The sequence below is a fragment of the Miniopterus schreibersii genome (assembly GCF_964146895.1).
Source record: "Miniopterus schreibersii genome assembly, chromosome: 8".
NCBI lineage: Eukaryota > Metazoa > Chordata > Mammalia > Chiroptera > Miniopteridae > Miniopterus > Miniopterus schreibersii.
In genome coordinates, this window is record NC_138109.1 from 19,111,913 (window position 1) to 19,135,868 (window position 23,956).

The 23,956-nt window shown below is 47.4% G+C and overlaps 1 protein-coding gene across 1 annotated transcript in view; it reads right to left on the reverse strand.

The window, feature by feature from the left end:
* CSMD2 (CUB and Sushi multiple domains 2) overlaps positions 1–23,956 on the reverse strand; it is a gene marked incomplete at its 5' end in the record, with an annotated part of 488,286 nt that overhangs the window by 409,001 nt on the left and 55,329 nt on the right. The window lies entirely within an intron of this gene.

The following is a 23,956-nucleotide window of genomic DNA, read 5'->3' on the forward strand; positions in this document are numbered from 1 at the left end:
GAAATGAGACAGGAAAGGGAAGGTAACCCCTAGGGGTCCTAGACACATAAGGTGCCACTGAATTAATGGCGTTGAATCCCACTTCAGGATTCTAGGAGTAGAAGTAGAACCTGTAACTCAGTTATCCTATCTCAGGGAGAAGAGGCCTTCTTCTGTTGCTCGTTGGTTGCTCCTGGGAGGTTAGCTCTAACCAATGAGCTATGCTCGGGCATCTATGGGGTTTGCTGGGTCTCCTCTCCACTCCCACTTGATCCTTGAGCACATGATCTGGTGGAGAGTGGGAGGCAAATGCCCAACAGGACTTCTGACCATGCCCCTGGCTGCCTGGCTTCCTGCTTCTCTCCAGTCCCTTGAGCGCCCCTGGCCCCCTGCCCCATCTCTCTCCTTGACTCTACCCACCCTGATCACAGCTTCCCAAGGGCTGGCATGGCAGAGATGCAACAGTGCTGAAAGTGATGGGGGTGACCAACCAGCAGGCCATGCCATCTTCCACACCAGACTGATGGCTGGCAGATTGCGTGCCTTCTCCCACTCCTAGATCCCTCAACCCCTGGCCTCCCTCATCAGACCCCTCCTGACTTTTATTTCATCTTTAGTAGCTGACAGCAGGGCGACGTCCTGGCACACGGCAGGACCCATGGCAATGCACAGCCCATTACAGTGATATGTGGCCGGGACTACCTCCCCCCTGCCCCTGCAGGCGGCTCAGAGGCTGGGCCAGAGCGAGATGGGAGGAGAGAGGATCCAGCTGCCCACTCTGCCCTCTGCCCCTCCACCTCCAGCTCCTGCTGCAGGCTTCTCATTACTCCCTTTCACAACCCTTCGCTTGTTTGTCCCTGGTGCCTGGTAATTAGGCTCTGTTTATTAAACCATGGGCTCGGGCTTGGCTCACCTGGACTCTGCTTACCATAGATTTTCCTATGAGGACTGCAGAGATTGAAAAACAACATCCTACCTTGTCTCTCCTGCTTATTTACTAACTTGGCCATAAATAATCAGGGCGATTTGCATCTCACTACTTGGCTTTTTATAGCACCACACATCTGAGTGCTGGTAGTCAAGGTGGGGGCTGGGCCAGAGGAGCCCTGCTCTAGCCTGGCAGTGACACTGGCCAGAGGGGCTTCTGACTTCCTCCTTCAACCAGAGTGTCTGGCAAGCTTGTCCTGAAATCAGCAGAGAGGGAACCAGTATGGGCACTGGGGGTAGGGGTGGGGGTGGGGAAGTGGGAGGGGGGAAGCCAGGCAGCTGCGGGCACAGCTGTAGCAGGAGGTGATAACTCTAAGATGTCCCTTTGCAAAGGATGGCCTCTGTGCTGGGAGAGCAGGAAGACTGCCCTCCCCCAGGGTTCCACATCACATGGGACCTGGTCTGAGCAGAGGGCTCCCACATCTGGATCAGAGCCCTGACTCTACTGTTTACTTCCTGTGTGACTATGCAGGTCACTTGCCCTATCTGATCCACGTTTCCTCATCTGCAAAGTGGAGAATGACAGCATCTGCCTCGGAAGATCTTTGCAAGGATTCGGAGGGTTAACATAGAGAAGGCGCTTAGCATGATGCTGGCATACCATAAGTGCTTGATAAGATGATGATGATGCTATAAAAACAAATCCTCTACGTTCTGTTCCTATAGCTATCAAACAAAATTTATGAAGAAAAATAAACCAAGACCTACTCTAAGCACAGAGGAGGAATTAGCTGTCAGGCCACAGTCTGAAAAGCTGTGAGATCAGAATAGAAATATGTGGAGAACCCGCCCGCAGCAGAGAGACTACCCACCAAGGCGGATGGGAGAGGAGCAGGCGGGGTTCAGAGCCAGCACTGCCTCCTGGGCCTGCTGTCTGCGACTGGTAGACTGGCATTGGGGTGGGTGTCAGGTTTCAGGGTCCACAGGTACCTGCAGGGCCACCCCGCCCTGGTTCCCAATGCACATGCCTGGCCTTCAGCCCTGCTCATCCTGCCTTACTAAGCTCCAACCAGTCCCCTTTCCTAGAAGACTAACCCTGTTCCCACACCTCAGCCCTAAATTGTATTTTTACTCCACCCCCCCTGGCAGACATGAAGCAGTTCTACAAGTTGGGAGCCTTGGATAATACATTCTTAGATCCCAACTTGCTTTCAACCTTGGCGGGGAAGTGGGGGCGACCCCACACTGAACCAGCTTCAGGACCCTCTGCCTTTTGGGCACTGGTCAGTGAATGTCCCAGGCAATGAAACCCAGCCCCAGTCCCCTGCTGATGGAGACTGGGCTCCTTGCTATGTCCCATGGGACAGAGGCATGAAGGGTCAGGGCAAGACAGGAAGAAATGAGCAGTGACCAGAGTAATGGGCTCTGCTTGAGACATGAAGGATCGAGTACTGGACATTGTGATCATAAGGTCGCTGCTACACATGTAAAAGAGAGAGGGACGGAGCTGTAGATATCAGAAATCAGGATGCTTCACGATGGCTGAGGCTGGGTGGCTGAAATGGGCAAGCAGGGACTTCCTTCAGTGCCCAGGAAAGGCCACACTGTCCTAGCTCAGCGCCTTGTGCCAGGTATGCCTCTGCCGGACACCCTCCCTCCTCGGCTCTGCCTGCTGTACCCCTCAGATCCCTGGGGGTCCTTCTCTGAGTACTCACAACCTCCTCCCTGGCACGCAGTCTCTCTTCTAGCACCCTCTTTATTTCCATCAGAAAGCTTATCAAAAGCTTTGTTTGGTTTGTTTAGTTTTTTTCTTCGTTCACTTATTAGTCTCTCCTATGAGAGGCTAAGCTGGGGAGAGAGGGAAATGTATGTGCTTTGTCCCCCCACTGTTTTCCCAATGCCTCTGTCACCCCTGCAGGGTGACCACATGGTCCAGTGTAATTAGCACGTTATATGGTGGCCCTCCATGCCTGGTCCTGGTAGGTGCTCAGTGACGGCTTGGGGAATGAATGACTGAGCACAGGCAGTGGAACTCCACTGTGATCACTGCAGCACACCCGGGGCCCAGCTTTCCTAACCCCCATCCAGATCCCTGTGGGCTGAATCCTCATGAGTCACCAGCCTTTGGACTCTTTCCTGGCTTGTCCCATCTCACTAGCTAAGTTAGTTCAGATGCCCACCCATCCACCACCACCCCCGCCATGCTGGACCATCAGGTCATTCTCGCAGGGCCACCTCTGGGCTGCCAGAAGCCACAGGCATGGCTGGAACAGACCCCTTGGAAGAGATGGAAAGAAGGCAGGAAAGCACAGGGGCCAGGAGCTGAGAGGGAGAACCAGGACAGGAAGGTCCAAAAGAGGGATGCTTCGGAGGGCAAGGAGGGTGAGCTAAGAAAAGGCCCCTGGTCAAGTGGGTGAACATCCTGTGAAGGGACCATCCAGTGGGGAGCTCAGAAACAGGCCATAGGAAATACTGACGAAGAAGGGGAGAGTAGGGAGGAGAGTGTGCACAGCGGGGAGGGAGGCACGGGTGGGTTGGTGAGCAAGGCAGTGATGTTTCCGCTTGCCTCTGAAGAACCAAGCCTGGGTGCAGCTACAGTGAAGGAGCAGGAGAGAAGGAAAGAGAGACAGACAGACAGACAATCAGCAGGGAGGAGTCCGAGTGGGAGTGGGACCTAAGAGCCAGAGGGACAGATGGAAACCTGGCAGGTCTCTGAGGCCGCAGGGGACTCTACGAAGACCTCAGTAAAATGAGAAGTGAAGCTTCCTACTGTGTATAGGACCAGCCACATGAAGGGTAGGGCCCTAGACAAAATGAAAATGCAGGCCCCTTGTTCAAAAATTATTAGAAATTTCAAGGTGGTGACAGCAGACTAGTATTAAAGCAAGTGTGGGCCCTTCCCAAGCACAGGACCCTGTGTGGCTGCACAGGCGCTCACTGTGCACAAAGACGAGAGGGCGGATAATGTCAGGAGGCCAGAGAGGTCTGGAGAGGATAACAAAGGCAAGTGATCCATGATGCAGGATGGAGAGACAGGGGTGGTCCAGACCACAGGAAGGGCCATGGTAGCTGGTGCAAGACTCTGAAATGGTAATGCCCAGCACAAGTCTGCAGCTCCAGGCACCCCGGAGGTGCATCATGGGAGTTATCGTGGAATCGGATCCACCCTGACCAGCTTCACACCACTTCCCTGATCAAGGCTTTCTACTGCTCTCCAGTGCCTCCAGGAAAACCCAATTCCTCCACAGCCAGCTTTAAACCCACCTTTGCAACCACTGCTCATCCTCGATGTGCTCCAGGATCAAGTGTTTGTTTCATGCCAGAGTGGAACCTCCCTTCTCAAGATACCCCAAACATGCCCGGGGTGGCCCCTCTTCCCAACCATGACTCCACTGTGCCACTCCCTGGAATGCCCTCCCTTGTCCTGCCTTTCAGCCAAATCTGATTATTTGAAGCTCAGCTTAAGTTCTTCCAGGAAGTCTTCACAGGTAAGATACTGCCTGTGGCAACTCTCAAGATATCAGTGGTCCTTGTCCTTTACAGCCTGTGAGCTCTCAAAGGGTGCCAGGGGGTGGGAGAGTGGGGGGATGGGACGGTGTGTGTATGGAGGTATCGTCCTCATGCCTGTCTGCCTCTACAACACTGAACACCCTGGGAACCCAGGCAGCTGTTTCATGGCTGGCAGGATGAGGGGCGGGGGACCAGAAAGGCTGGATTCCTCCACTGGTCCAGGAGAAATTAAGAGGAGGGAAAAGAATGCAATGATGAGACAGGGTATGGAGCATGATCCAATTCTGGTAAGCTCAGTGCATAGTGTGGGGGATGTCTTATCAGTGGTCTTCTGGAGTGACTACATTAGAGCTGAGTTTTTAGAATTCTTTATAATAGTCTGACTTTCCAAGTTTTCTATAATTAGAATATATTTATATAATGAAAGCATATATATCAAAGAAAGAGAAGGAGTAGGAGGCCGCAGATGGTGAGGCACTGGAGGAGTCCCGGGGGGTGCACCTCCCTGCTCCCCAGTGCACCCCACACCCCACATTCTGGAATTCCTTCTCCTCCGGAAGCCACAACGCCCAGCTCCCAGCAACAAATGCAGGATCTGGGCAAGTCATGGGGCTCCCTGTTTCTATTTTTTTCCTCTCTCTTCCACTTCATATTTTGTAAGAATCTAATTTTAAATTCTCCAGATGCCATATTTTTTATCTTTTCAATTGATTCTTTGTGGAAATGGAGTAACAGAAGTGCTGTGTATCTTGTTAATGGGATGGGATAAAAAGGCCGGGAAGGCTTGGAAAGCAGCCATTGTCCAGTCCCCAGGGGCCAGGCTTCACCTTCCTGCCTCCCCCCTCCCCCCACCTTTGCTTCTGCCAGGAAGCTGAGATGCACAAAGGCCCCACCCACCTACATCCCCAGGGGCTGGAAAAGCCAGCTTTTTGCTGCAATTGGAGGCAGCTAATTGCACAGGAGACTGTAACCAGTAGGTATGAAAGAGACCTGGGAATAGAAGGGAAGCACATGTTTGCTAACCCTACAGCAGTGGTCTTCAGCCAGGGGCAATTTCATGCCCCCAGGCCAGGAACATCTGGCAATGTCTGAAGACATTTTTTATTTCTGCAGTGGGGGAAGGGGTGCTACTAGGCCAGGGATGCTGCTAAAAATATCCCACTATGTGGAGGACAGCCCCCCATAATGAAGAACTACCCAGCCCCAAATATCAGTAGTCCCACAGTGAAAAAGTCTGCCATGCTCCTGCATCTTCTCATGCTGACAGCAAGGTGGACTCTGACCTTGACCCATCGTTAAGTTACCTGGACACTCATCAGGGCTCTCTCACAGCCTGGCTTCTCCTCAGTACCAAGGGCCACCGTTCACTGCTTCTGCCCATTTCACTGTTAAGAGTAGGGCTCAGGGGCCCAACTACCCAAATTCAAATCCCAGCAACACTACCTGAGAGTCACTTAATCTCCCCGTGCCTCAGCTTCCACATCTGGAAAATGGGAACACCTACTTTATAGGGTTTGATGTAAGACTTCAAGGAGTTCAGACATGTAGGGTGCTTAGAGCAGAGCCTGGCACATAGTAAGTACTCAATAAACAGTAGCCAGTAATATTCCCCAGGTGAGTGAAATGGATCACTGTGCACCAAAGCTCCCCATAACTGCTCTGCACCCCAAGCGCCACATGCAGGGCACACACTTTAGCTCTGGCTCCCACAGGACCTCTCTGAGGCTGGACAACCTGTTACTGTTACTGCCATCCATATGCACAACCAACAGATCAGAACTTTCATCCCTGTTTTCCCAGTGAGGAGCTCACTGGCTCAGCTGGGCAAGGGGACTTCCTCTAAGCCCCTCCCTAATTGGGAATGGGGTCAGGATGGGGATTCTCCTCCAGTGGGGAGTCAAACAGGATAGATGTGGCTCTTAGGACCCTCAACTCCTGACCTTGTTGAATCTGAAGTCAACCGGAGACCCGGGAGCTAGGACTAGTTCAGAACAAGATGGAAGGAGCCCTCACCAGGCCCTTTGGGACTTTGCAGTGGCATTTTGAGGCAGCAACATTTGGACCCAGACTAAAAATAAGCTCTTAAACCTTCAGCTATTTTATTACCAGTAATACATGTCATTGGCATCTATCTGGGGGTGTCCATCGCACACATGCCTGATAACAAAAGAGTGGCCTGTGCATCCTGAAACTGTCACTTTAAAGTGGATCATCAAAGCCAGTAAGTACTGCTGGGGCCATGTTTCAGGGTAGACGTCTGAGCTGGACATGCTGAAAACAGGTGACACAGAAGACAGAAAAGGTAGTGGAGAAAGTGGCTGAGGGCGGGGGCAGGGCCATGAGTATGAGAACCCATCCCAGACAGCAGGGTAGCTGAGCACAGGAAGACAGCCCAGGGCTCTTTGTCCAGACCTGGCTCTGCTGTGGCCTGTCCTGCTCTATGGTGCCCAGCCCCACGCTTGCTTTGCAGGTCTCTAAGGCCCTGTTCTGTGACCCCATGACTTACAGTTTCTGGAGAAGCAAAGAGACAAAACTGGCTGCAAAAACCAATGCCCAAACCCTACTCTGCAAGAGGTCACTCTGCCTCCTTCCAGGGTTCTGCTTCTCTCTCCATCCAGCGTGATGTTCTCTTTGCTCTGAGAGTGTTTTCTAGATTTCACTAGAACACAGCTTCCTCCTCACTCCCATGTCAGCTGCTGGGAGAAGTGGGAGAGTAAGACTCAAGTGTAGTCCAGGCCTGGTCTAGGAGCCAGGGCTCAGAGCCGGATGGTGCCTAGCAGACCATGGACCAGCTGGGCATACCACAACTCGGCAGGTACGTTAGTGCCTGGGGTGCCCAGATCCTGGGTCCAGGATGCTAAGCCCTGAGCCCCACTCTGCACAGTCAGGCTTGGGCCAGATGAGTGTGGGTCTGAGGAACAGCACTGTCTGCAGCTGGGTAGAAGCAGGCCGTGGAGAGTGACACTCAAGAATCGAATTAGAAAACGTCATAAATTCCTGGAAATGAGGGTGAATGGACAGTGATCAATGGTATTAGCAGGCCCACCATGCCCATGTGGATTCATGGAGAAAGTCGTGCTGGCTCCCTTGACCAGCAGGAAAGGCACACTTGGGGATAGCAGGCTCACGCACCAAGCCGAGAGTGGGCAGCAGAGAAGGCTGCATTAGGGATGGGCTTCAGAAATGGTTCTCCTCCCTCACACAGGATTTCCTTCAGTGACTCACAGCACTGGGTGGCAATCAGAGGGAAAACATTGAGAAATATATGTTTACTCAAATATATGCTTGATCGGAATGAAACACACATCATTAGCCATGAAAGTAGGTTGAAGACAACAGAGCATTATTTGCAAATGATCAACAGTCCTGGCATGGAGAGAAACATGTGCCAAAGATGTAAATCCAAACAACAAATGCCTAGTTCTATTTCTACAAAAACACAGCTCTTAAGTCCTGCCTAGATTCATTCATGCCTGGGTCTTCGTTCTTATTTGGTTCCTCCCCATTTAACAGACTCTATAAAGGATGGACTGAGGACTTATACATAAGCCACCAACATTCTGCCATTCTACACAGCCAGGGCCCCAGGAGCTGTGGGAAGGGCATCAGTAGACCATGACTGCTGGCGTTGGCATCGCCAGTGAGCTCACTGAAACTGCAGAGTGTTGGGCCTCACCCCTGACCTGTGGAATCTGAATTGGCACTTTCACAAAATCCCCAGGGGACGCATATTCACATTAAAGTGTGCAAAGTACCCATCTAGACTACTGTCAATCTTCGAAAACCCCACATTTTATGATCCACATAAAATGAGCACTTCTTTAATGTGCTTTAAAATTTCTAAAAAATGAAACTAATCAAAGCAACAGTTATTGTGAACTGCACATGTACCACCCTCCTACCTAGAATGTTTGATGAGATGGCTCTCCCCCGACTCCAGCGTCAGGGTGAGGGGAGGTATGTCCCCAGGGGAAGAATCACTGATCCACAGAGAATAGCCCCCACCGTGCATGCAGGCAGAGTGTCTGTGGCCCAGAGAGGAGCAGCCCTAGAAGCTCCAACTTTCGCACTGAGTCTTCTAGATGTTCAGTGCCTCCTGAGGGAAGGAGCCCCAATTCTAGGAATATACAAAAAATGGCTTAAAATTTGCTCCCCTGTCACTTCCATTTCACAAAGACATCAGCTTTTGAGTTGTCTCCCCAGGCCTCTGACATTTCTCTTAAAAGTCCCCTTTTCCCAAGTAAACCCCAAAGTCCTTCAATTTCCATCTTGCAATATAAACTGAACAAATCCCTCTTCATCCAGGCCATTCTCCCCTGCACCCACTTCAGTCCGTCAATGTCCCTCTGTGGGTAAGGGTGGGAGGAAAACAAGCTTTTTCCTTTCCTTTACCTTTAACTTTGTATCCATTTAAAATGCATTCTCGTTGTAAAAATAACACAACCTTGTGACAAAACGTTTTTTAATAAAGAAGATAAAAAACTCACTTATAATCCAGCCATCACAATGCTTCTCTTATCAGCATGCTGCTGTATTTCCCTCAGGTCTTTTGCACTGGAAGTATATGTTCTTACGCAGTGACCATACATAATGCACAGGCAATTGTTATTTTTTAACTCAAACACTTTGTTTTTTAAACTCCAACATTTTTCTGTGCTGCCACAGTCTTGACAATTGTCCTTAGCATCCTCCACCAGTGAATAACTGAGAGATTAACTGAGTCTCCCACGGCAGTGTGACTAGCTGGGAAAAGAGAACAGTTTCTCCCACTGATGCTTTCCAATGGCAGACCCTCCACACTGCTTATCCTGTGCCCAGTGCGTCTCATGAATGGAGCCACCTCTTCCACCCTGTGCTAGTGTGACCCACTTTGGGTGGGACCTAAAGGCACAAGGTACTCACTCATTTATTCGTCCACTGGACAAATACCTGACGACACCTGTCAAGTACCAGGCAGTGCACCGGGGGCTATTTTGTGACGGTGAGCAAGATAGTCTCATGAGCTCATGGATTTGCATGGTGGTGACCTCAATGTGGCAACAGAGCACAGGAAGGGGAAGGGAAAAATACTCAATGAGACCCTGTAACAGGTTGGACACTAGATAAACACTCATCTGCTCCTGGGGTCCTCTCACCTACTCTCTCTCTTTGCAGGTAATGAAAAGGAAAGTGTACCTGCCCAAGGTCACAGAGCTAGGATTCAAACCCAGGACTGCCTGACTTCTAAACTCCTTCTGAGTTTGTTCATTTATGATAGAGAACAAATTGATGCTTAACAGATGGGAGAGGGGTTGGGGAATGGGTGAAAGGAAGTTGGCTATATAAATTGTCAGTTATAAAGTCACAGGGACATAAAGTACAGTTCAGGATATAAAATCGATAATGTTATAATGACTATGTACGGTGTCAGATGGGGACTAACTTTACTGGGGTGATCACGTCATAAGATCTATAACTGTCAAATCATTATGTTGTACACCTGAAACTAATATAATATTGTATGTCAACTGCAGTTGAATAAAAGTATTTTTTAAAAACTTCCGTCTGAGTTCCCTAAACTCAGACTGCACTACGAGAGGCCATCTTTCTCCCCTGACCCTCCGTGGGCTCCAACAATTTTAAAAGGCCATTAGGAGACGTTCCCAACGATGTGGTTCAATTATTTCACAAAGACAAAAATCACAGAATACTGCCTGGTCCTAGGGATGTGATCACATTGGGAGAAAGGAGAGAGAAGGGGACTTTTTTACGAAGCACATCAGCCAGGAGCACGATTTAGACAAAAGTGTGGTTTTAGACACCCTGCTTTTCAGTCAAGCAGCTAACACACATGTGTGCAACTCAAACCTTTCGGACTCCATTCTGACAGCCAAGTGTCCCGGAGGTGACTCAGTCTGCTTCTTATCGCCACCAGGCTTTAGAAATGCCACCACTCCCTTCATAATTACTCCAGGCAATCAGTACCAACTGATCAATCAAACAAAGAAAATTGCAGGTTTGAAGCTTTAATTAAATCTATCCGGCACTATCTAATTAAAGAAAATCTTTACTCTTCTACATACTCCAAAATAGAAGGAACCCGCTCCTTCGGGGTTCTGCAAATAACCTGCCGTGTCACCACCGTCACCGGCTTAGGAGGAGAAGTTAAGTCCAGGTAAGTTCCAGCATGGGGGTGGGTGGGACTGGGAAGAGAAATCCCTTCTCCGGTAGGGCCCCTCTCATTCACAGATGCCCTTCGGGACCCAAGGCTCCTTGTTAGGCTGCCTCCCTCCAGCCATCGCTCGACCGGTAGCCCATGTGGCTGGGCAGCACTGCTCAGGGCAGGATACTGAGAACTTGGCCACCTCTTATTAGCTCTCTGCTTATTCCCAATTCTGAACCTCAGCTCTCTCCTCTGCAAAATGGGGCAGAAAACAATACTTACTGGATTACTGAGAGAAGTAAATCACACAATGTGTCTGGGAAGCTCAAACAATCAAAACAGAATTGGGAGGAGCAACGGTGGGCGATTCAAGGGTGGAGCCCTGCAGCTGGTGGATATTTCCAAACCCACCTTGGTCTGCAAGAACTCCTTGTCTTCTTCTACCCACCCACCAAGAGCCTTCACAGATTTCTCACTTTCTAACTATGGACCATGAAGAAGTCCTGTTATGACTGAAATACAGCTGGACTACTGGAGCTGGGCTCTGTCATCTTTCCCCATTGCTGTGTAGAGTTTGTTGTGCACAGCTCCTGGGGGACAGATGCCATACATGTGCCTGAGTGTCCACCACGTCACCTGAAGTTACCAATGACTGAGTTTCCTCGGCCTATAAGTCTAAGATCCACCTTGTCTATGATGTGAGGCTACAGAATGCTGGAGAAGATAAGAGGATGGATGTGTCTCTACCGATCAGCCAGGGCATCACAAAGCCCCCAGACCAATAGTTGAGAGCCCTTTAGGACAAAATCAAATTTGGAAGGTGGGGCCAAATTTATAGTTACTCTTCCTTGTTATGGTTGCTTGATGGGGAAGAGTGAATTAGGAGGGATAGGGAAAGCCCTTGTCAGGTGCAGAGAAGCTCACCTACATAGACTTTGTGAAGACATCTTCTTCAGACAGGACTGAAGACACTGTACTGCCAGCCTCCAAGGTGCTCAGGGGCATCATGAGGTCAGAAGTCAATTCTATGGCTGCACCACTCAGACCAGTCTACATATCTTCACTGCCTTCATCATGTTACCCTGGGAACCCCAGGGAGCACAGCTCCTGGGGGACAGATGTCATACATGTGCCTGAGTGTCTACCATGTCACCTGAAGTTACTAATGACTGAGTTTCCTCAGCCTTAAATTTCCTTAATAAAACCTGCTGGGCCCTGAGAAAGAAAACGCTTGTAAGACACACAACCCAACACAACAGGTGCCCTGGAGCCACCTGAAGATAGGTAGACACCAAACTCACCTTGTTTCGAGTTTTTACTCCAAAGCCACCTCCTTTGTGGCAGCTTCCTTGGCCATCCTATTAAAATCTCATCCCTTACACATCACACCCCTTCCCTGACGTGTATTTTCTTCATTTATCTAAGTCACTTTCACAATGAGTAGAATCTGTAAGACTAAAGGCAAAAGGCACTGCACATAATCACTGATCTCTAGTTATAAATGTTGCTTCCCACTGGGTTATAGCTTGATGATCAGATACCACTACACCCACATCCTGGACTTGAACAATTAGTGAATAGATGGTGGATGGTGGGAGCCCAGTTCCTCATTGTTGACGCGAAGGTTTCAGATAAGCAAGGGGAGGAGGCTAGCATGGTCCATGTGGTGACGGATTGGAGTTAGAGACTTCAGTGTGAACTCATATTTAGCTGAATATAGATAGATAGATACAGATAAAACATGTACAGGTATGTGTAGATACATGGGTTGTACACACAAATCTATGCCCTTGCTCTGTCAGCTGAGAGGGTCTAGAAGCAATGATACCCTGATAGGAATGAGTACACCCAGTGCCATATCATGGTTTCTAAGACCATTTTTTCACTAAAGGAACCAAAGCTCATGTGACCAAAGAACTCTGGTGAAACAACAGCAGCAGTAACATCAATAATGAAAACTGACAATGAAGGGGAAATGTCAAAGAAAACAGGAGCCATGTCAAGAGTTCCCAATGGCCAAAGCTGAAACAAGCTGAGAGACAAAATAAATAAACTAGCATTGGATTATAAGCCAAAGTCTAAAATAGATACCCATGAATCCATACTGATATAAATAAATCAATAAATGGAGGAAAATAGAGTTTTCTCCTGCAGAAGAATTCCAAATCATTTATGTAGGTACTCTACCCTAGAGATGAAGCATAACTCTCTACTCTGCAGGCGTGGGCTGCACATAGTGATTTCGCCCCGAAGAGGGCAGTATAGAGGGGGAATAACTTTACAGTGGAGAAGGCTGACCGACATGACCTCAGCCAGGTGATCAAGGTCAATGTGGACAGGGATAAGTCATGCTGATAGCATGTTTCCTTGGTATGATATGATGAGGATGTGGTCTTCCTTCCAAAAGCACATTACTCCAGTCTAATCATGAGAAAAACATCAGAAAATACCAAACAGAAGGACATTATGCAAAACACCTGACCAGCACTCCTCAAAACCGTCTGTCATCAAAATCAAGGAAAGTCTGAGAAACTGTCACAGCCAACAGGAGCCTAAGGAGACGTAATGACTGAACATAATGGGATCCAAGCACAGAGGAAGGACATCAGGTAAAAACTAAGGAAATCTGTTAAGAGTTCCATACAAATGTAAGATGGTAGTAATAGGGGAATCTGGATGAAGGGTGTATAGGAACTCTGTAGCATCTTCACAACTTTTCTCAAACAATTTCTATTTATTTTAATTAAAAGTTTATTTTTTTTAAGTGAAAAAGTAAAAGATCCCTTTAGTTCTGGTATTAGGACAGACTGAAGATGACAAAGGCAATAGCAGGGAGACCAGGTGGGAGGCTGTTAAGATAATCAAGGCAAAAGGTGATGGTGGCTTGGACCAGACTGGAGGTAGTTGGAAGAGGTGAGCTTTGGATAGGACAGTAATGATAAAACAACCAACATTTACTGAGTGCTTGACATGTGCCCAGCATCTTCACATCTCTTCTGCCTTGTAGGGTAGTTGAATCTTCACATCTTCCCTTCAAGGTATGTGCAGCTATAATTTCGACTTTGTGGTGCAGAAACTGAGACTCGGAGCAGTGACTTCCCTAAAGTTACAGCCAGTAAGAGGCAGAGCAAGGCCTTGAACCAAGCAGGCTGGCTCTAAAGCCTCTCTCCTAACTACCACACCCACTGTGCACTCATCCGGGGCTGCAGGGGATGGAATGGGGCTCAGGACTACCACCAGAACCACATTTTGGTACCAAAAAGAATCCACCAAAAGTCAGGAGTACAAAAATTGCTTTAAAATATATTGCACTCATGAGGAGAAGGCCTAAGTTTTAGGCACAATGGTCAGACCATCCAGGAGCTTCATCTCCCCCAAAGCAAACAGGACCAAGTGTCCACTCTGGAAAGCTAGTGGACTCTGCTCTCTGGAATCCTCGCCTGCCTCGAGGTTCTAAAATAAATTCCTAAATACCAACACTCAGAGTTTGCAATGTCTAAATGGCTAAGGAGACGCTAGCTACAAAGATAGATAAACCCTGGACTCTCAGAAATCCAAGTCTGTGAACGAGTTTATGTCTCACTTATATAAAATCCATCCAAGCAGCAGCAGTTGGGGGAGGGGGAGGGGAAGGGTTCTACTTCAAAAAGTCACCCAGGCATCCATGCTTCTCACATTTCCTGTCTCCAGGGAAAGAGACAAAGTACAAGATCACAGGGGTGCCTTTCTGGGCCAGGCCTGGGAGGGGTGCATATACTTTTGTCCATTTTCTAGTGATCACTAAGCTATACAGCCTCACCTAGATGCAAGGCGGTGTGGGCTGGGGAATAGGTCACCCTGCTGGGCAGCTGTTTTCCACGGGCAACTCTACACTGTGCAGCAGGAATGATGGTGGACAGTTAGCTCTCCTGGCCACACTGCTTAATAGGCCACTGGAAAATAAACCCTAATGCCGAAGACAAATGGTGGAATTGCAGGAAGAGCCAAGAGCAGTAACTGCACAGGGCAGAAATAATCTGAGGAGATCAGGAGTGTTTTACAGCCCTCTGCACATATCTCTGGCATCGCTCAATCACATCATTTAAGAGCTGGAAGAGGCTTTGGAGTTTCACTCAACTTAAGTCCTCAATTTACAAGTCAGGAGAATGTCCCCAGCCTAAGGAACAGGACTAGGTGAAGATCACAGGCAAGTCAGCGACTGAGCTGGGATGGAGCCCAGGCCTCATGCTGGGCCTGGTGCTGGGCACCACATCTTGTGGCAGCTCAGACCCACCCAAGGAAGTAATAGCTTGGCTCTTTGTTCACTTAAAAGCTGAGAATTGGTTTTCTTTTCTATTTACTTTAATTCTAAGAGAAGGATGAGCTCAATACCTGGGAGGTATTATTTGGGTACCACTTCTACTGACAAAGAAACATCGTAAAGTCTGGAATTACATGTCCAAACCTGCCTGCACAGTGAGGACAACATCCCTGGTTACCAGAGTCCCTTGCACAGTGCTTGCTGATGTCCCCAAGGTTCAGAAAACAGGAGCTGAGGACAAAGAGGGGATCCTTTCTTATCTCAGCAACAGCCCTGCTGGCTACCAGCTGCAACAAAGGGGCAGGTGAGGGTCACGGAGTCGCCATCTCCATTCTGGGGGAAAGTCGCATCTTTAACCAACACTTGGAGACAGGTGACACTGTGGGCAGGACCCATCATGGGGAGGGGTGCAAGTAGCACAACCTTTTGGCCTGAGACTCAGACTCCAAGGGCCCTTAAGTTTTGCTGCTATTAACTAACAGACCTGGCAAACGAGCAAGGTAAAGTTTTGCTACAAAAACAGACTTTGACCTTGAACCACAGGGTCCTACTGTGAATGGAGAGATTGCTCAGGACCCCAACACTGCTGCCCACCTGGCTTTGTATATCACAGGCTGCCAACCGCAACCCCCACTGCGTCTGTCCACACCCACCCTTTGGCATCAGGTGATGGAGCACATGGCTGCCTCTGGGTCACTGCAGTTGGTGTCCCAAGCCCCAAGCCAGGCAGACCCTGCTTCCTACCTTTCCACATCCCCCTCAGACCTAATGTGGCCATGCCAACCCGTGTGAACTTGGAAGACAAGCAGAATCTGGGAGTTTGAACACAGCTGCCCCAAGGCACTGATTCTTAGCAATCAAAATTCTGTAATAATTCCTACCTCTGGGAAAACTGTGAAGATTAAGTGAGATATGGTCCATAAAGCACCTGGTGCACGACAGGTAAATATTTATTCCAACCCCCAAACCCTCCTCTAAGTCCATCTAAGTCATCACAGCTCATGCTTTAAGGGGATAAACAGAATGCTCCCCTCAAAGACCTACAGTGTTTCTTGGCCCAGCATTGCTCCTCAGATGCTGTGGGTGCACAGTAGGGGCCAATGGTCTCACTGGGAACTTTAGTGAATCTCCAAAGCTTGCCTGGTGAAAGACCAAGAATAAAGCCAGCAACGGTAATTCAGAAAGACAGGCTGCTGCCCGGTCCCAGGCAGCCCTGTCTAGCAGGCTCTGGCCTCTCCACTCTTCAGCTGACTCCTTATTAATCATAGATAACTTTCCTGATTAAATACAAAGCTCCTACCAACAGGTTTGCCTCCGGATGGCAAATCTGCCGGCATTTAGGATGAATCAAGCGTATTTACTTTTCAGATGTTAGGGGTTTGATAAAATCCATAATGCCTTTGGCCTCGAGCCCTCTTCCTATTAATTATTAAACCCTTGTGTGTTTCGAGGGTAATTGAATCCATGTTTCTAATTAGTTTACACTTAATTCATCAGAACAATTTTTAAAGGGCTGATGGATGTCCCAATAAGCCTCATGGGCAGTTTAATGAATCTGTAGTTAAAAAGAAATTGGACACACACCAAACTGTTAACAGCGGTTACCTCTAGGGAGAGGGGCTGGGACGAGAAGGCACTTGCGTTTTTTTGCTCGATACACTACTGCACTGCTTGACTTTTTAGAAGTAGTGAGTTCTTGTTACTTTTACTATTTTAAAGAAACTGCTTAACAAGGGAAATGGAATGACTTTTTTAAAAGGCAATGGAATGAATGCAAATGAGCCCCAAGCAGTGAGAAGGCTTCTTGGTGAAAACCTGGTTCCTGGCCGTAGGAACCACTTAACCATTTAGCAGCTTAGAGAACTTTGATGCTTCCTACACCCCTGCGAAGGAAACTAACACCACTCATCTCATGGGTGTGTTGCTGAATTATTAGATAATACATGTAATGCCTGGTTAAGATGTTTTGTTGTGTCTCCACTTCCCTCAGGATACTTCACAAGCTCCCCAGCATGGCATATAGGACCAACCCCTGGTAATCTACCCCAGCCACGCCCCTCCCCCACTACACCCCACTCACGATGAACCCACCATCACTGAGCATCTTGCCTTTCTCTTGTTTTTTGCCTGGACCTGTGCACACCCTATTCTCTTGGCCTGAAACAGTCTACCCATCCCTCCTTCCCTGCCCTATCAGGGATCCCTTCCTCCAGAAAGCATTCACCCATTCACTCCACAAATATTTGTTGAGCACCTACTCTGAACCAGGCCCCAGAGATACAATGCAGAGGAAAACAGAAACAGTCCCTGCCGTCAAAGAGCTTCAGTATTGTGGGAAATGAGAGTTCATTAAATTATCACACACATGCACATGTAAAACCATGAAGGATGGATGTAGGTGATCTGGATGGAGGGGTTATCATCACAGGAGGGTTTAACCAGGCTGAAAAATAGGGGTGTCACAGAGGACTCCTTGGGTGAAGAAGTGACAAGTGAGTTGAGATGTGAAGAATGATAACTAAACAAAGGAGCAGCTGGAGGGAAGACATTCCAGGTGCCCAGATCAGAATCTACAAAGATCCCCTCGCAATGAGGTCAGGTTCCCCAGTCACGGTGTTCTGGACTATCTTTACCTCTTCATTTATCTGTTTCCTTTAAGAGATCGTAAGTTCCATGAAATCAGAGGCTGTCTTGATAACTATTGTACTGCCAGCACTTGGTGTCCCTAGTAGGCATTCAACAAATGTGGAATAAATAACAGTGAATGGATGGATGGATGGATGGATGGATGGATGTGTCCAGCATGATGGCTGACCCATTACAGGTGTCCAGTGTCATCATGTCTCTTTTCCCCTCTCCAGTGTCCTCTCTCTGCGTCAGTCCTAAACAAGGATGCTCCCTCATCTCCATGGGTCCTTCCAGCCACCTCCTGCCCACAAGAGCTCATTCTCAAGGAACTCTGAGGAGAGGACCCTCCAAGGACAACCCTACCGATGTACAAGGCACACTTTTTAAGAGATCCAACAGACAGGTTCTTTATGGGCCTCTACCGTGATCCATATTCATAAGACAACGGTAAATCTGGCAAATTGGTGAATTTTTTACAACTTCCAAACAGGTGTCTAATGCCAGCTGAATGAAATCTGCAACCGGCTCCAAATGACTAACTGCATTCCACCTTAGGCTGATGACAGAATGTGTATTGCCAGTAATTGAGGGAACGAGTTAGTTGTAGTGTTTCCCATAACATGAGCCCAAATGTGTAAATTAAGGGATGCTTAGCTGTGCTTAACTGGTGCAGTCATCACCGGCGCCCTATAAACCCTCCAGTGCACAGTGATGCCGTCTATTAGCAACATCCCTATAGATTATGTTTGCTTGTGTTCCATTGGAAAACTTCATTCCACATTAAACTGCAATGCAATCGGACGTCTGCCAGCACGGGATGGCCATCTAATTGTGCGAAAGCAGAGATGTGGGGATTGTTTCACTTATTCATCCAGGCAGGGCTGACACTGCATTCTCTGGAAGGCTCTTTGTTCTTTCCTTGCTCATTTCCAAACTCCTACAGGCTTCCCGGCCTCCAGGACCAGCTCCTACTCCCATTTCCCACTCTGATCCATTATGGGGAGAATCTGATCAGTTTCTATTGTAAATTTAATTTCAAGCAGCCAGACGCTGCCTCCTGGCACCCTGGGATGCTGCTGCTTGTGAATAGCTCTAGATGAAATGTGAGATGCTTTCAAGAAGATGGCGATGAACTCCTGGTGGAGAAAGGGAGTCGTTGGGAGATGAATGGCATCTGCATATAGAACAAGCTGTGCGCAGTGTGCCTGTTGGCACCTCTTCGTGAACGATGCCAGGTGCAGCTTTGAGCACCTAGCATCACTGAGAGTTCTCCCGTTCTCAGAGGAGAAAACTGAGGCTCAGATGGGTTGGCTCATTTGTCCAAGGTCACTGGCAGAGAAGTGAGATTAGAATCCAGGTGTGTCCGACACTAAAAGCCTTAACTCTTCAATCACCCACCATGGGATCCCTCAACCTTAGCACTACTGGCATTTGTGGTGAGAGGTGTCCTGTGGGAGGTAGGATGTTTAGCAGCATCCCTGGCCTCTACCCACTAGATGCCATAGCCCCTCTCCAGTATGACAGCCCCAAATGTTCCCAGACATTGCCTAATGTCCCCTGGGGCTCCAAATAGCCTTCAGTTGAGAACTACTCACTGTTCTACCTCACGACTTACAAATTTACTGAGTTTATGTGTGTGCATCTTCTTGCTTAATTGTGTTTTCTATTTTTTTCTTATGTCTCATCACAATTCAAAGCAGTTTATATACATGATTTAATTTAATCCTTACCAACCAGCCCATGAGGTAGATACTGATATACCCACTTCATAGATGAGGACACTGAGGATAAGGATCAGAGCGACTTGCTCATGCCAAGTGGCTGTGGGAGGAACAGGAACTCAAACTCGTGTCATCCACCTGCAAGAAGCCCACTTCGCTCATGGCTCTGCCACAGGGAAACGTGGTAGAAGGCTTGACTGCTTGCCTCAAGGAGCTCAGAATCTAACCAGGAGGAAAGCTCATTGCTCACAACACAACCAATGGGCAAGCCGCTGGAGGAAGGTGAGTTGAAGGGGGTTGGGAGCTAGGGTGTGAGGGTGACTCTTCTGCCTTATGTTGGAATGCATCCATAAAGTAAGAGATAAAGGTCAGTGTTGGAAGTGAGGGAAGAAAAAAAAAGTGCGTTAAAAATGTACAGAGAGCAGAACTGCAAAACTTATGCCTGCCAAGTCGTCAACAGTAAACACAGAGAGCCCAGCCTGATGCAAGCAGAGAAGCCGGCTGCAGGCTTCTTGGTGGTTCCGCCCCACAGTGGGGCTGCCAGGGGATCAGTACTGCCACCCACAGGGAATGACTCCCTGTGAACCTAATACCTGCTTCAGGGTCCATCCTTCACATCTGCAGTTCCTGATCTAAAAGGTCTAATGGTGGAGCCACAGAGGAAGTGCCGAGACAGGCACCAAAGCCCTCTAATCACAGTCTGAGTTCCCAGGTCCTAAGAACAGAAGGGCAGGGAAAATGTGAGTAATGTTTGCAGAGTGCTACGGGGTCTGTGGCAGGTGGCTCACATGCAACAACCCTGTAAGGCAGGTGAGTGGCACTTCTGTTTTATAGATGAGGCTCAGAGAGACCAAACCTTGCACAGGTCACAGTGCAAATAAATACAGGACCAAGCTGAGTATAAATCTCAGCCTGTCCCCACCGTACCCTACTGTCTCCCAGGAAAACACCGTGACAGACGGTGACCTACCTGTTCTGCCAGATGAAGGAAGGACAGCATCAGTGCGGCAAACACCCCGGTAGCAGCCCATGAGAACACGTTTTACTGGAAACTAGATTCACTGGGCCCACCTGGCTTGCTTTCTGCTTCCAAGTCAGACACCAGAGGCACCCTCCAGCCCTCCCTCTGCCTCATTCCCACTCCACAGTCCCTATAAACCTGCCCTTAACTCCGGGGACAACGTGACCCCATGACATCACACAAACCCACAGCAACTTCTCTCCACACTGTTCCAGTCTGGGCGCCACAGTCTCTCGCCTGGCCCGGCAGTCACCAGTCTGGCCCCCACCCCACAGTGTTTTCCACACCACAGCTAGACTGTGCCAAAATCCTCCACTAAAAACCTTCATTAGAACGGCCCTGCCCAACACCTACAACTAACATCACACTTGATGAGCAAGACTGAATGTTTTAAGATCAGGGACAAGACAAGAATGTCCACTCTCACTGCTTCTATTCAATATTGTACTGAAGGTTCTATCCACTGCAATTAGGCAAAAAAAAAAAATTTTATTTAATTAAAGGCAACTAGATTGTAAAAGAACTAGAGCTTTTCATTCGCAGGCATAAAGACTATTATAACTGTTAATAACAAAGTCAGCGAGGTCATGGGACACAAGATCAACATAGGAAAATAATGTGTATTTCTAGATATTATCAATGAGTAATTCAAAAAGAAAATTAAATTAAAAATAATTCTTTTCACAACAGCATCAACAAGAATAAAAACCTTAAGAGAAACACCCAGTTCAAGATGGAGAGGCAAGACAGTATGTTCCGCTCCCCTCCAACCTAACCCCTAATTCTCAGGGAAATAGCCTAAAGCATGTAAAACGAGAGACTACATGTCCACACTGGAAACCAGGAAAGGGAGAAGTTCCTACATGCTACAATCGCTAAGAAATTTCTACAAGGTGTGCCAGTAAGACCCAATTAAGAAAAAGGCCAACTAGAAGCAATGTTGACAGAGAAATACAACTTAAAATGTGTTCTGAAGAAATAGCTTTAACCACTAGAATAAAAATCACAGAAAAGGCAAAGAAAACTTACCCTGAGGACAGAGTAAAGGGAATAACAGTAAGGAAGCTTAAAAACATGGAGTATTAAATATTATACAAAAGAGCAAATAGTTATCACAAAAAAAAAAGTGAGTGAAATAAACTTTCCTGTTAAAGAATACAAACTCTCAGGAAGGATTTAAAAATAAAAATCCAGCTATATCTTGTGCTACGAGGCACACCTAAAACAATGATATAGAAATATTAAAAATAGAGAAATTGGCGAAGAGGGACTCAGTAAATGCAGACCTAAAAGAGAATAAAGGTGGTAATATTAGTATAGAAGTAGAAGTTAAGGCAAAAACATTTGGGGATAAACATAATTTTTATATTGAAAAAATATATATATTTCACTCTGAAGATCTAATGTTTAAAAATACAAGCTAAAGAGTACAGCATCAAAATGTATAAAATGAAAACTTAGAAATAAAGGAGAAATTGACATAAACAATAGCAAAATGTAAAAAGAACACATTGCTTACCCTCTACAACTATCATTTAGACAATAAAGAAGAAATTAGAAAAATTAAGTAATACTAACAAATTTTTTACCCTTCAACCAAAGAATCTATGTTCTTTCCAAGTACTCATAGGACATTTACATAAAAATGATCTTACACTATGAAAATAAAGGCAACAAATTCTCCAAAGTAGAAATCATAATCTGATCATAATGCAGTTCAACCAGATAATAATTTTCTTAAGTATAAAAAAGTTTACTGGGAATTTTGAGGAAAAAATCCCTAGAGTCAAGGAAGGAACAAAATTGCAATTAGAGATCTTTCTACAATAATGACTATCCATCAAAGTTAATGGGATATGGTCACAGTTGTACTGAGGGGAAAATGCTTCTTAATGTTTTCATTATCAAACAAGAAATAATAAAACTAATTCAATTCACAAAATCAACGTAAGAGCAATATCAGCCTAAGGTGAGTGGGAGAAAAGAATGAATAAAGATAAAAACAGAAATCAGTATGTTAGATAACAGGGAAAAGAGAAAAATTGATAGCCCTAGAGTTGGAGCTTTAAAAAGAACCATAAAACAGGCAAACTTCTGGCAAGAGAAACGAGTAAAAAGAAAAATACAAAGGTACAGGGGCAGGTGCACGAAAGGGGATGTGATCAGGGATACCACAGGGATAGAAGTGTTTCGTGGGAAAACTATGCAATTCTACACTGATACCCTTGGCAATCTCCATAAAATAGATTATTTCCTAGACAAACATACATATAGAAACTGATTCATGACTAAACAAATCCTAGCAGATTAATAACCATGCGAGAAAATAAAAAATTCACAAAGATCCAAGGGTTCCCACCAAACATATTCGCTATCCCCCCTTACACACCCAAAGGAGTATCATTCCAAAACCTGTGAGAAGCACATTTTCCATGCTATTTGGATGGTCCCTCTGGGATCATTTCCCCTCTAAGTTTTCCCCACGGTGTGAGCTCCTCTGCTCCAGGGTTGCTAAGAGGCAGAACCCTCCCTCCAGCCTTCCCCTCGGCTAAGACTGGATGTCCTTGGCTACTTCTGAAATAAACTGACAGGAGCAGATCAGGAAGATGACAGAGGAGGAACCCAAAGGAAAATGACCCAGTGAAGGCACAAACCCTGGGAGCCTGCTCCTCAAACATGGCTGGTTGGCCAGAGTGGGCTGAGTGGGAGCCAGGTACACAAACAAGGGTTCTCCTCTTCTAGGACCACCTCCCTGGGTCACGAAACCCCCACCTTCCAGGGAAGAGCAATCCCCACCTCAGGTGAGTCTTCTCACACTTCACTCAGAGCCAGCAAACCCAAACGTCAGGAAGCAGAGGTCTGACCATATATGTGTGGATCCTGCCTTAAGAGCAAGGAAAGCTGGAATAACCCCAGTAGGCAGTGTTGGAAAGTTTGCCTCCAGCGTCCATACCCCAACCAAGCACCCCATTAGCCTGATTGGACATTTTATCTTTCAACATACATTCATCAAAAGTCCATTCAGATGCCCTACACGGTATCACCTAAGCTCAGCATCTAATGAGACAACTCGTTCCCTGTGACCTCATCCAATATCATGGTTTTAAGTACTATTCATTCCCAATCTCCCAATTTACTATCTCTGGCCCTGATATCCTTGAACATTAAATTCACATATTCAAGCCCATGCCTGTCTCTCCCATTAGCATATAACATCTATGAAGACAATGATTTGTTCTGTAAGTGCTATATCCCCAGCACCCAGGCCAGTGTCTGGAACGTAATAGGTGCTCATGAAATATTTGTGGAATGAATGAGGGAAGGGGACTCCAGTCCCTCCACCCACATTTCACTGAACACCCACTGTGTGCCAAACCCTGCTGAGCATCAGGGGAGACGGATATGCCCAGTTCTGTCTAAAAGAAACTCTAGTCAGCGGGATCCCAAGACACCCCCACCTCTGCTGCAGGCTTGGCAGCCTCACCTCTGCATTGCCCAGAGAGGGCAGGCTGCCAGAGAGAAGAGGGCTGGGGCTGAATTGTAAATGTTGTTTGTGACCCTGCTCCTGGCATCTTAAACAAAGCCTTGGGGTTAAGGACTTGGCAGGGACACTCTCAATAGTATATCATTAATTAGCACCCCAAGCTCCCCAGAACTTGGCTGGTAAGCCTTTAACCCTTTGGCTTCCTCAGGAGCCCAAAGCCTGGTGGCAGGACCAGGACAACGCT